This window comes from Cibotium barometz, chromosome 10, assembly GCF_041138505.1.
Source record: "Cibotium barometz isolate CiBa-2024 chromosome 10, ASM4113850v1, whole genome shotgun sequence".
Classification (NCBI taxonomy): Eukaryota; Viridiplantae; Streptophyta; class Polypodiopsida; order Cyatheales; family Cibotiaceae; genus Cibotium; species Cibotium barometz.
The window spans coordinates 3,862,630-3,877,313 of record NC_141055.1 but is presented as its reverse complement, the minus strand read 5'-3'; the positions used below and the strand labels follow the sequence as shown (position 1 = coordinate 3,877,313).

Genomic DNA, 14,684 nt, shown 5'->3' with positions numbered 1-14,684 from the left:
AGCCATGTCTGGGAATACTAGTGATTTGTTTGGTATCCTCTCCATTGATGATAAGTTGGATAGCACCAACTATCCTATGTGGGCATATATAATGAAACATGTACTAGTTGCAAAGAATTTGTGAGTCTATGTATCAGGGGCTGATGTCAGGCCTATTGTACCTGCATGAGCAGCAAGTACTTCAAGGACTATTGATGTAGGTGATGATGTATCTTCAGGTGGTGCTACATCTTCTGCACCTTTGCCACCCACTCCAGAATAGCTCAGATGGGATGACAAGGATACTCAGGCACATGCTTTGATTGCCCTTTCATGCAAAAGGCAAGGTATACCGCACATTCGTTCATGCACTTCTGCTAAGGGTGCATGGGATGTACTTGCTTCTTTGTATCAGGTTCGCACAATGAGGCTCGTGTTGCCCCAGTGCTTCAAGGTTTGCCAGAATCCTATCAGGGTTTTGCTACTACTCTTCTACTCATGAAGGGTAATCCAAACTTGTATACATTTGATGAGTTGGTGACTCTCTTATTGCAGGAGGAGCAGTCACGTTCTGCAGGACTACTATGCTTTCTACTGATCAGGCATTTGGTGCTTTTGATCGAAACAAAGGTAAATCTGGGGCTGCATCTAGTGGTAAGCCTAAAGGCAAACCACATGCCCATTCAGATTCTACCTCGTCTAAAGAGAGTGAAACCAAGAAAAGAAGAAATGCAACTATTGCAGAAAACCTGGCCATCTCATTGAGGAATGTAGGAAGTGCATTGAGAGTGAAAAGAAAAAGAAATAGCAAGGTTTGGCTGCTACTGTGGACACTAAAGAAGAGGCTAACTTTGCTCATGAGGGATATGCATTAGTGGCTACATGCAGTTTGCCTGCTTCTTGTATGTCTATCTCAGCTAGAGATTGGTGCTTCTAAGCACATCACTTCTTGCAGAGATCTATTTGCCAATTTACAGGATTCACCTCCAGGTGGCATAGTTATGTATGCCAATGATTCCTCTTACTCCATTAAAGGCATTGGCCATGTGGAGCTAACAACATGTAATGGGGATAGTTTTACTCTTTGTGACACTTTATATGTACCAGGCATTAAGAAGAATCTCATTTCTGTTTCAGCCCTTGCATTATCTAGGTTTACAGTTCAGTTTTCTGACCATTGTTGCTCAGTGTATGACAGCAAAGATTCAGCTTCTCTTATGCTTTTTGGGACATTATGCAATGGCTTGTATAAGCTTAACATGTATAACATAAGTACTTATTATCATGATGCTATGATTGCATCCACCTCCTGTGTGTTGAGTGACACTGAGTTATGGCATGCTCGGTTTGGTCACTTCAATTTCCCATCTCTTGTACGCTTGCAGAAGCAAGGTATGGTGCATGAGCTTCCTCTTATGCATGTTCCATTCAAGCATGTATGTGAGCGATGCATCCTTGGAAAGATGCACAGGAATTCCTTTCCTAAAGATGGTGCTATGAGGGTTGTCCATCCATTACAGCTCATTCATAGTGATCTTTGTGGCCCCATGAGAGCTCCATCTTTTGGAGGACACTTGTACTTCATCACGTTCATTGATGACTACACTTAGTTTTGTTGGGTGTATGGCTTAAAAGTGAAGTCAGGTGCCTTTGTTGAATGGGAGAGAGAAATTAGGGTTAGGTTATTCATGTGGGAGACATACACAGAGAGAACGAGAGAGCGAGAGAGAGAGAGAGAGAGAGAGAGAGTTGTGGGGATAAGTCAACTCACCAAGTTGAGTGTGTGACTCCCCTATCACACATGTATATTGCACAAGTACACATAGTGCACTTAGTACATTAAAAGTACTAAGTGTACTATGTACTATAACTTATGGGCTTGTACACACTATAAGGGTGGGCATTATGCCTTTACCCCAACAACCTCCCACTTAAAGGCAAAGTGCCCTTAAGTATAGGAAAAGAAAAAAAATCAGCATGTACATGATAATATAAAAGGCCATATCAAGACTGAAACTGGCCTCATCCAATGCCCATCAAGTGTCTGCAATGAGCAAACCGCTCCGGAGGCAAACTCTTTGTCAACAGATCAGCCGGGTTGTCATCCGTATGAATTTTAACAAAATGAATTTGCTTGTTCTCTATCACCTCTCTGATGAAGTGATACTTCACATCCACATGCTTCGTCTTTGCATGAAAGACAGGGTTCTTTGCCAACTGGATGGCACTCTGACTGTCACAATGCAACAATGGAATATCCCCTGTATAGCCCAAATCAACCACTAACCGAGATAGCCATAATGCCTCCTTGCAAGCCTCTGTGGCTGCAATATACTCGGCCTCTGTAGTAGATAAGGCTGTGCACTTCTGCATCCTGGATATCCATGACACAGCACCTCCTGTGAATGTAAATACATAACCGGTAGTAGACTTCCGGTTATCTGGATGACCGGCATAATCCGAATCCGTGTAACCATGCACTAATGCATCCTGTTTGCCAAAACAAATGCACATATCCTGTGTGCCCTTCAGGTATCTCATGACACCTTTCACTGCTTCCCAATGCTTCTTGCCAGGGTTGGCCATGTATCTAGAAACCACTCCCACTGCAAATGCAATGTCCGGCCTAGTAGCAACCATGGCATACATGAGACTGCCACAAGCTGAAGCATACGGAACCTTGGCCATATCAGCCCTGTCTCTATCTGACTGTGGGCTGTCCATAGCACTGAGTTTCACATATGGAGGCAAAGGAGTACTAGTCTTCTTCCCCCCGTCCATATTGAACCTCTGCAAGACTTTGCCAATGTATTCCTTCTGAGACAAATACAACACATGCTGATTTCTGTCCCGAAGTATCCGCATACCCAAAATGTGATTTGCATCACCCAAATCCTTCATATCAAAGGTTTGATGCAGCCTCTGCTTCAAAGCATCCATCTCTTTACGAGATTTCCCGGCAATCAACATATCATCAACATACAAGATGAGGATCAATAGACTGCCATCCAAAGCTTTCTTGGTGTACAAACAGTGATCTATGTCACTTCTCCTGAATTTCTGGGATTTCATGAATGTATCAAATTTATGATACCATTCCCTTGGTGCCTGTTTGAGCCCATAAAGACTCTTTTTCAGCTTGCATACAAGCTTCTCCTTTCCACTCACTGCATAATCCTCTGGCTGTTGCATATATATCTCCTCATGGAGATCACCGTGAAGAAAAGCAGTCTTCACATCCATCTGAATCAAGTCCAGATCATCATGTGCAACCAAAGCTAACACAGCTCTAAGTGTGGTCATTTTGACCACTGGAGAGAAGATCTCCTCAAAGTCCACACCATATAATCTGGTGCTGCTCTGCAGAAATCTGATGCTGTTGGAGGCCTCTGTAGTAGATAAGGCTGTGCACTTCTGCATCCTGGATATCCATGACACAGCACCTCCTGTGAATGTAAATACATAACCGGTAGTAGACTTCCGGTTATCTGGATGACCGGCATAATCCGAATCCGTGTAACCATGCACTAATGCATCCTGTTTGCCAAAACATAGGCAAAGGAGTACTAGTCTTCTTCCCCCCGTCCATATTGAACCTCTGCAAGACTTTGCCAATGTATTCCTTCTGAGACAAATACAACACATGCTGATTTCTGTCCCGAAGTATCCGCATACCCAAAATGTGATTTGCATCACCCAAATCCTTCATATCAAAGGTCTGATGCAGCCTCTGCTTCAAGGCATCCATCTCCTTACGAGATTTCCCGGCAATCAACATATCATCAACATACAAGATGAGAATCAATAGACTACCATCCAAAGCTTTCTTGGTGTATAAGCAGTGATCTATGTCACTTCTCCTGAAATGCTGTGATTTCATGAATGTATCAAATTTATGATACCATTCCCTTGGTGCCTGTTTGAGCCCATAAAGACTCTTTTTCAGCTTGCATACAAGCTTCTCCTTTCCACTCACTGCATAACCCTCTGGCTGTTGCATATATATCTCCTCATGGAGATCACCGTGAAGAAAAGCAGTCTTCACATCCATCTGAATCAAGTCCAGATCATCATGCGCAACCAAAGCTAATACAGCTCTAAGTGTGGTCATTTTGACCACTGGAGAGAAGATCTCATCAAAGTCCACACCATATTCCTGCTTGAAGCCCTTAGCCACTAACCTGGCTTTGTATCTTGGCTTTGCATCAGGTGCAACTTTGAGCCTGTAAACCCACTTGCATGGCAAAACCTTCTTGCCTGTAGGCAAATGCACCAACTTCCATGTCCCATTTTTGTGCAGAGAATCCATCTCTGACTTCATGGCACGCTCCCAAAAAGCCTTGTCTGCCCTCTGTAAAGCCTCCTTATAACATGAGGACTCCCCACAGTCAGTGAGCATCAAGTAGTCAACCCCTGGAACAAACCTGTCAGGGGCTCTAGAGGGTCTTGTGGACCTCCGTACCCAATGACCATCATTTGCAGGTTGCTATCCAGCCTGCATATCACCTATTGGTGGCTCCTGTTCCATGCCATAAGGCTGAAATATCATGCCCGGTATTTCCTCTAACTGTGGCATATCCATAGGGATATTTTCTGCCATCTCTGGCTATCCATTTGGACCATTTTCAGCACCATTTAAGGGCTGGTTTTGCTGCTGTAATGGCTGATTTACAGCCCTTGGTTGTTGTCCATAATGTCCATCATCATCAAAGATGACTCTGCTAGGCTCCTGTAGCCTTGCAGGCTCCTTATACATGCATGTTTCATCAAAAATGACATCATTGCTGCATATAATCTTTCTATTCACGGGATCCCAAAGTCTATACCCCATTTCACCTCTGTCACCATATCCTAGGAATATGCATTTGTGAGACTTAGGATCAAGTTTGGTGCGCATTTCCCTGCGTATGTGCACGTACGCAACGCAACCAAACACTCTCAAGTGCTTGTATGACGGAGGCTTCCCTGTCCATACTTCCTCTGGCACTTTCCCACCAAGCCTCGTGTTAGGTGACCTGTTTATAAGGTGAACGGCTGTCATAACAGCTTCAGCCCAAAAACCATGAGATAACGCAGCATGTGACAACATAGAACGGACCTTCTCCTGAATGGTCCTGTTCATCCTCTCTGCTGTCCCGTTTTGTGGAGGATCATAAGGAGTAGAGAGCTCCCTCTTGATGCCTTTAGCATCACAAAAGTCCTGAAACTGTTTGGACATATACTCTCCACCATTGTCGGAACGCAAAGCCTTCAGTGTTTTGCCAGTTTGATTCTCAACATGAGCAACAAACTTCTGAAACACTGCGAATGTATCACTCTTCAAACGAAGAGGATAAACCCACACCTTGCGTGTGGCATCATCTATAAAAGACACACAGTATTTTGCCCCTCCCAAAGAAAGCTGAGGCATCTCACATACATCTGTATGCACAAGCTCTAACTGAGCATCTTTCTGTCCAAGAGCTTTCTTGTGGGGGCACTGGAGTTGCCTACCATATATACAATGCTCACAAAACTGAAAACTTGAAAACTTTAGAGAAGGCAAGTAACCCAAACGAGACAATTGCTCCATTCCTTTGACACTCATGTGTCCCAACCGGCTATGCCACATAGAGATTTCCGGCAGCTCGGTTGCATTTACATTAGCATGGTGACAAACACCTGCATGCATGAAGTAAAGAGTGTCCACCTTAGAGCCTCTGGCAACAACCAGTGAGCCCTTACTAATCTTCCACTTTCCACGACCAAATGTGGTAACATAATCAGCATCATCAAGCTGTCCAGTAGAAAGCAGATTCTTCTTGATCTCAGGCACATGCCTGACATCATGGAGCATAAGCTGTGAGCCATCTGAAAACACAAGCCTCACATCACCTCTGCCAAGAATCTTGCATGCATGGTTATCACCCAAATAAACCACTCCTTCATTGCCAGCAGTATACCTGACAAACAAGTCTCTGCAACCTGTGACATGAAAGGAGGCACCTGAATCAATGATCCATGAGTGCATACCATGACCACCTGTAAGAAGTGAATGGGCATCAAGTGAAGACGTGAATAGGATCTCATCCTCACTGTCACCTGCATGTGACACATTGATTTCTTCAATCTTGACTCCACTTTTGCCCTTTGGCTTTACATCTTTGGCTTCATCTTTGTCTTTGTCTTTGCCTTTTCCCTTTTCTTTTTGATCATTTTTCCATTTGTAGCATTGCTTTTTAATGTGTCCCTTCTTGCCACAATAATGGCATTCCAAGTCCTTTTTAGAGCGAGACTTGCTCCTTCCCCGTTCTTGGCTTTTACCCCTTTGCTGGGATCTCCCACGTGCATTCATTGCATTGGACTTTCCAACAGAGTTGTTTTTCCTGTTCATCTCTTCTTGAAGAAGAGCACCTTCCACATCTGCATATGACAGCATAGCATTCGAATTGCTAGTGGCTGTCCTGAATGTGTCCCAACTCTCTGGCAAAGTGCATAAGAGAAAAGTGGCTTTGAACTCATCGTCCATTGCCAACTTTTGATTTATAACTTGGCTGACAATACCATTAAACTCATTTAGATGGGCTGTCATAGACGCCCCTTCCTTCATCTGAAGACCTATGAGTTTCTTCAACCAATACACTTTGCTTGAGGCACTTTGCTGGGCATACAAGTCCTGCAATCTCTGCCACATTCCCCAAGCTGTCTTCTCTTCACGAATGCTCAAAAGTAAAGTGTCTGACACAGACAACATGATAGTGGATCTTGCTAGCTCATCCATATCTTCCCACTCTTCAGCAGTAAGAGAAGCGGGCATTACACCCCTTTCTTTGATAGGCTTGTGCTGCTTCTTCTGGAGCAACACATTATAGCACTGGGTTTGCCAAATATCATAGTTATGTGAGCCTTCAAGCTTCTTGATGTGAAGCAATGAAGAGCTCTCACCTGTGGTTGCCATAGCAATATGCAACCTGTCAATGCCTGACTCCCTGCAAAATGTGCAAACACTGCACCAAAAGCACACAAAGTGCTCACAGTTGTTCTCCCAAGCTTTATCTCCCACTGCGGAAGCACAAATGCAACTTTTCTCCCACTTTATGTGATGAAATCACCAAAATCTGGTTGCTGCAGATTTAGGACAGCACCTTAAATGTGCTCTGTTGCCCTTCCAAAGTACTGTACAACAGTACCAAGTGTTCACCTCTGATGTACCAAACCTGTACCGGCAAGTACAGCAGCTGAAATTGAACCTTTTCCTCACTCAAATCAGTGTACAGCCATGCCAAAACTTGCACAAAGCTGTGCCAAATCTGTACCAGCAGGTACAGTAGCAATAAATGCTCTCTTGGCTGTCCAAATGAGTGAAAATCAGACTTTTACAGTCTCGAACATTGCATACAACAGTCCCGAACAGAAATTGGGCAAAAGCCCCTTGACTGCAAGCTGATTTTTGAGGATTCAAGGCATAAAAGTCTTGCCTGCTGCTTTGCCAAGCTCAACAAGCATAAAATCTTGAAAAGCCCCTTGATTTAAGATCAATTGCTGATCATACATGGTACATTGACGCACATGAAGGCATCCAGAGTGTTCACAGTGCTTCCCCCTGGCCACATATACATCCAATACATGAAAGCCCCTTGATTTACAGGCACATTGAGTGCTTGACAGGCATCAACACATTGCCCAAAGCATCAAATGCGATTGCCTGCATGCAAATCAATCCAATCGGCACAAAAGCCCCTTGATTTGCACTGCAATTTGCTGCAATTTTGCCCAAATGTGCGATTTCTCACATCATTCAGCATGTATGAATGCTTAATTGCACAATTACATCAAAAGCCCCAAATTTTGACATCCAATTTCCTGCAAATTGATCCTGATTGTGACCAATGTCACCCAATTTTGCCAATTTTGCTCAGAAATTGAGCAATTCGGCACCTGTACCTGCTCAATTGATTGAATTGATAAGAAATTCCCAAAATTGAAGGCAAATACCTCTTAATTTTTGAATTTCTCTGAGATTTGCAGGCTGAATTTTTTGTGTTGATGCTGTTGCAGGAAAGGGGGGGGGCACTTCTTGTTGATGTTGATGCTGTTGCTCCTGCTTGTTGCTCTCATCATCTCCATTGGGGTGCACAGCTCCAATCGGGCTTTCCACGGAGCCTTCAGTTGAAGAAGCGGATCTCATTTTGAGCGTTTTGTTGCACGCTGTACTGAGAAATTAGGGTTTCTGCTCTGCTGCCAGCCGATGCCAGGACTCGTTCTGCAATGTTCTGTTCGCTTCTTGAGGCTCCAGCAGCCGCAGTCGGCTCACCGCATCCTGAGCCTTGAACAGCCGTGGCCCGCAACCATTTAACATTGGGGCTCTGTGCAGCCACACGCAAACAGCACGATGCTTTGTGGAGACAGCGGCCGGAGAGAGAAAGCAGATCATTCCACAACCCGCGCTCAGGTTGGCCAGATCCTCAAAAGGAGAAATGAAGGCTTGCGAGATGAATGCATATGTGTAGAAACCCTAGCTGCTCCCTCGTTCGCAATAGTGCGAAGGAGAAAGCAGTTTTCTCTGGCTGCGAGTAAAGGCCAATCTACCCGTCTATCTGCGGCATTTGCATTCACTCATTCATCCTGCATTTAAGCCTTCAAAATCTGCACAGAAGGCCTGTCTAGCGTCCCCTTCTCTCCTCCTGTATCACCACTCTCGCTCACACTGACTGGGTCACAACCGACAAGCTACTTCAGCCCTCCAGGTTCCATGGAGCTACACACACAGCCTGCATAGCAGAAGTTGAGCCACGCTTTCCTCTTTGATGGCAGGGCGTTTCTGAAGAAACTCAGCTACAGAGGATCAAGACAACAACCTATGCTCTGATACCAGTTGAATGGGAGAGAGAAATTAGGGTTAGGTTATTCATGTGGGAGACATACACAGAGAGAACGAGAGAGAGAGAGAGAGAGAGAGAGAGAGAGAGAGAGTTGTGGGGATAAGTCAACTCACCAAGTTGAGTGTGTGACTCCCCTATCACACATGTATATTGCACAAGTACACATAGTGCACTTAGTACATTAAAAGTACTAAGTGTACTATGTACTATAACTTATGGGCTTGTACACACTATAAGGGTGGGCATTATGCCTTTACCCCAACATTTGTAGCTTTCAAAGACTTCCGTCCCATGGCTGAAAATGCTTGTGGACACAAGCTTGTCACATTGCATGCAGATCGAGGGGGGGAATATTTGTCAAATAAGTTCACATCTTCCATGCAGTTACATGGTATTTCCCATCAGTGTACTACCCCCTATACTCCTCAGCAAAATGGAGTTGCAGAGAGACATAATCGGACACTTCTGGAGATGGCACGTTGCATGCTCAAGAGCAAGGATCTGCCCAGTAAGTTTTGGCTTGAGGCGGTTATGTGTGCCAATTATGTGCTTAACCGTTGCCCCATTAAAGCCTTGAAATCTATGACTGCCTATGAGGCATGGAATGGTAGGATTCCAGTGGTGACTCATATGAGAGTCTTTGGGTGTTTGGCATATATGCATGTGTCCACATAACAGAGACATAAGCGTGATACAAAGGCAATCAAATGCATTTTCATTGGTTATAGTACTGAGTGTAAGGGATACAGACTCTATGTGCCCAATACAGGCAAGATCATTGTGTCAAGAGATGTTATCTTTGATGAATATGCATCTCAAGCACTTGTCTCATGTACCAGACAGCCATCTATTGGGCCAAAAGATGTGTTTGATACTTTGTTGCCTTTATTCAATTCCAATGTGGATAATGTAGAGCCACTTTCAGCTCATTTACAGGCACCTATGCCTGCTGAAAATCAGCAAAATCAGCAGCTGAACTTGCCCCAAATTGATCCTGAAATGCCTCAAATTGATCAGGATTCCTTGGGTGATGCATTGGCAGAAGAAGATGCAGATACTAGGAAGTCAAAAACTGTTCCTAGCTGGCTGGTTGAGACTTTGCATGATAGCAAACATTCTACATTTATGCTAGGTCGTACACGTGCTACGTCTCGCCATGCATCTTCACATTATGTGGATACAGCTCTTGTTGCCACCGCTTGTAAAACGAGGAACCCATTTCTCACGTTGATGCATCGGAGGATGATAATTGGGTGGAAGCCATGCGTTCGGAGTTGGACTCCATTAACAAAAATGGTATTTGGGAGTTATGTGACTTGCCTCCTGGCAAGCCTGCTATTGGCACAAAATGGGTTTTCAAGCTAAAGCGTAAGCCTGATGGTTCAGTTGATCGCCACAAGGCTCGCTTGGTCGCCAAAGGGTATGCCCAACGTGAGGGCATTGACTATGAAGAGACCTTTTCTCCCACTTCACGTATGACTACCATACATACTGTTATTGTATTGGCTGCACACAAACAATGGCATGTACATCAGTTGGATGTCAAAACTGCCTTTTTGAATGGCAATTTGCAGGAGGAAGTTTGTGTGTCTCAGCCTCCTCGCTTTGTTCAAAAAGGTGCAGAAAGTAAAGTATGCCATTTACATAAAGCACTGTATGGTCTCAAACAGGCTCCTCGTGCTTGGTACCACAAAATTCCTGCATACTTGACTGCCAAAGGGTTTCAGAATAGTTCAGCTGAGAGTACACTTTATGTACGCCACATTGGGAACAATGTTCTCATCCTTATTCTTTATGTGGATGACATGCTCGTCACTGGCCCTAAAGAGGGTGATATTTCAGCTTTTAAAGCTGATTTGCAACATGCATTTGATGTCACAGACATGGGGCATTTACATTACTATTTAGGCATACAGTTTATACCTTTTGAGGGGGGTATCATGTTATCTCAGTGCAGATATGTTGAGCAGCTCCTTGAGCATTTTCACATGATAGATTGTAAACCTGTTTCTACTCCTATGGAACCAGGTCTAAAACTGTCACTTGAGCATGCTGGTGAGCCTTTTGATGTTGCCACCTATCAGCAAGCTGTGGGATGCCTTATCTATTTATGCTCTACTCGTTTGGACATACAATACGCTGTTTCTCAATGGAGCAGATTCATGCATTGCCCATGCATTGGCAAGCGTGTAAGCGTGTCTTTCGCTATCTTAAAGGCACCACAAACTTTGCCTTGTTTTATGTCAGTTCTTCTACACTATGCTTGCTTGCATTTACAGACAGTGATTGGGCAAGTTGCTATGACACGCGAGTGTCAACCAGTGGTAATTGTTTTCTTCTTGGTGACTCATGCATCTCATGGCTGTGTAAAAAGCAGCCTACAGTGGCCACTTCTAGCTGTGAAGCTGAATACAGGGCAGCCTTTACAGCTACTGTGGAATGTGTTTGGCTATGACACCTTTTAGCCGATCTTGGTGTTGGACAGCAGTCCCCTACCACCATTTACACTGACAGTCAGAGTGCTTTGGCAATTGCACGAAACCCGGTATTTCATGCCCGCACAAAGCATATTGAGGTTCACTATCATTATGTTAGAGAAAGGCTCCACGCAAGAGAGATTGACTTGGCTTATGTGTCTACACATGCCAATATAGCAGATGGTACAAAGCCTCTTTCGACGGAGAAGTTTGAAGCTTTCCGCAAAGCTTTTAGCTTACAGCCTCTACCAGGGTAGTCTGTTACACCCTGTCTCCATTCACACCATTCACTTCAGGGGGGTTTGCTGGTCATGACCACTCCCGGCTAGTTCAGGTGTGAACACAGCTTACTCACAGGCACTTTTTCCCTGTGGCTAGACACAGGTTTTTTCCCCCATGTGAACACACTTATGTGTGTTGGGCACTTTGCCCTAGGCTATATTTTGTACTCATAGTACTTTTGTACCATTATTATCATAAGCTAATACTTTCCAGCAACTAGCTCTCTCACGTGTGTTGTTCTAACTAAGTGTGTGTGTGTGTGGTGGTGTATAGGCAAGCTCTCCCCAACCCCAACAAAAGGAGTCAAAAAATGGTTTAAAAAACGGTTGACTGGATTCGACCATACCGCCCGTACCAAATCGAACCGTCTCGCGGGGGGGGGGGGGGGGGGGGGGGGGGGGCACGAACCGGGTGCCACTATGTGGTTGATTCTTGGAGAGAGTTTAGCAACTTCGTATGGGATTTATAGATTCTTTCAAAACGGTGCTATTATGGGTAAAGATATCGTTCCCTGAGACTATCCCCCCGATTTTGAAGTGAGATTCATAGGGTTTACATGTGGTAGCCATACTCAAGATCTAGCCAGCTTTATGCACCAGTGAGTTGCTACAAACACTATTACTTGAGGCTGGATTTTCCTGGATGAGTATGCCCTCATGATCAAGCAAGCATAGCAAACTATAGATGGGTCAAAGAGACTTCACTGGATTATCAACTATCTACCACCATTCAATGCTAAGCACCATCTTTAAAAAATCAACACAACTTAGGCTCCTCGCAACCATCCAATATGCATTGTGTGGAGAAGACAAACCCGAACTCTTATAAGCCTCCCCGCAACTATGAATGTTTATGCAAAGCGAGACTTGGGAGGCTTACGAAGCTCAATGTCTTGATAAACAAACTACACATTTGGTCTTTTAGTGACAAACTATTATGACCCCAAAGGTCATGACAGTTAGGGCTAGCGACCTAATCAAGGGGCAAGGGGTGTGACACACCTACAAGTATACAGGTAGAGCCAAACATCACCTGTTTTAATGCTAACCGTAGGGCTAGCTACCTAATCAGGGGGCAAGGGGTGTCACACACCTACGAGTATATAGGCGGAGCCAAACATCACTTACCAAACATGGACCCAGTCAAACATGGCAGGTGACACATGGCACTGCCATGTGGTAGTGATGATGTGGCGATGGTGACGTGGCATTGATAATGTCACAAGTAGAAATAGGCCAACACTTCAAATACCAGACAAAGCATGACAACGCAGTGGAAGAACCATAAATAATACAACACCACCGCACTGAGCCAAAACGGCCGGCCCCCCGTAGGAACTTCTTTATTGAGAGAGAAGATTTTACAAAAAACCAAGGTGCGGGTGCAATCAAAACCAACTTTTCCACAAAGCATCAGCACAACTCTTGCCTAGATCTCAATCTAGAGCCAAGATACAAACATGGCACCAAAAACTGTCTCAAAACAGTCCCATAATCAGTTCATGAAACAGCCCGGTACGGAGCCCAAAACAACCCTAAATCCCGTGCCAAATCAGCCCCAAAACAGAGCCATAAACGGTCCCAAGAGAGCTCTCAAATCAGCCCATAAACAGTCCATAAATCAACCAAAAACAAGTTGACCAACCCTGTCAGGCTCTGGGAGAAAGCAACCAGCCATCTGGCTGCCCTGGAAGAAGTCGACCAGCTGAGAACAGCCCATAAACTGTTGTACGGCCAGCGCAAGAGAGAGGAGAGAAAGCAAACTACAGTCGGCCAACAGAGGAGAGAGAGAGAGAGAGAGAGAGAGAGAGAGAGAGAGAGAAGGCTCCACAGAGATGCGCCTCCTCAAAAACAACCCCAATCCCTTCTTAATAGAGTGACTAGCTATATTTGAGGAGTGCCGGAACTTGGACCAGCCCTTCACATTCTTGGCTTGCGATTTTCAACCTTGGTTTTCCCGCTTTCAACATGGGCAATATTAAAGAAGGTTGATGCTTCACTTGCAACCAGAACGGCTCTGCACACAAATTTCGCCTGCAGGTAAAGGGTGGCACTAAAGCGGCAAGTGTGACTTAAGTTAAAGGTAATCCTAGGTTTACTTCCATTAATACTTTCTTGTTAGAGCATAGTACTTACATCGATTGTAACTTTAGTTCTGCCTTTTTCGGTCCCAATGATCTAATCCATTTGTCCGGGTCAAGTCATGGGAAGACTCTGGTCATCTTGTTTGACCCTCAAATTACTCATAATTTCATGAATGCCAAATTGGTGAAGAAGTTGGGGGTAACCGAAGCAGCCAAGTGATCACGTCTATCAAGTAGATTTGGCTGCGGGACATGGGCAACTATGGGATAGACGAGTGTCCTAGTTACCTATTACAATACAAGATTATTCCAAGTGTCTAGATATCTCTCCATGTGGATACCTCATAATCCTCACAAGTGAACCCAAACTCACTTATAGAGTAATACCGGGCTACTATTGGCCCACTACTTTTACTGTAAGCTTTTAGCCATAACAAGCCTCTGGTTAGCTTTTGTTTGACTCTTGGCCAATCCCAACCTCATCCTTGCTAGTCCTTAGCCCTTGGGCAGGTCCTCTCAGTCCCAACGCCCCGCTAAGCCCTAACCCTGGATTTTTCCTTTTAACTGATAGAAGGATCTATTCCTGGAAGAGAAAAAAGAAAGAAAGAAAGAAAGAAAGAGCAGCCATCATCTCCTTAGTTGCCATGATAAAAGCTGAAATTGGCGATAAGCAAAAAGGTACCCAAAAGTAACCTTCCCCAAACCCTATTTATGCTCTCTTGATTCTACCCTAATCAACCAAACAAGAGACATTGGATGCAGCAGGAAAAGAAAATTGAACCCTAGGCTTTGATACCGACTGTAGACCTCATGGTTCTGTGAGAGTGCTAACACAGAAACATCAACAGCACAAGACTTGCACAACACAATCACACACGAGTTATCATAGCTAATCTTGTATTAATTCAGGGAACTACAGCAATGGAACTACAATGGCTGCTGTCTGGAAAACAGACAAATGGTCAACATACACGTATAAGTGCCCAAGTTGATAAAGATCAT

At 44.4% G+C, this 14,684-nt stretch overlaps 1 protein-coding gene across 2 annotated transcripts in view; it reads right to left on the bottom strand.

The window, feature by feature from the left end:
• The window catches only part of LOC147634448 (ATP-dependent protease La (LON) domain protein), a 65,228-nt gene that overhangs the window by 35,824 nt on the left and 14,720 nt on the right, over positions 1-14,684 (bottom strand). The window lies entirely within an intron of this gene.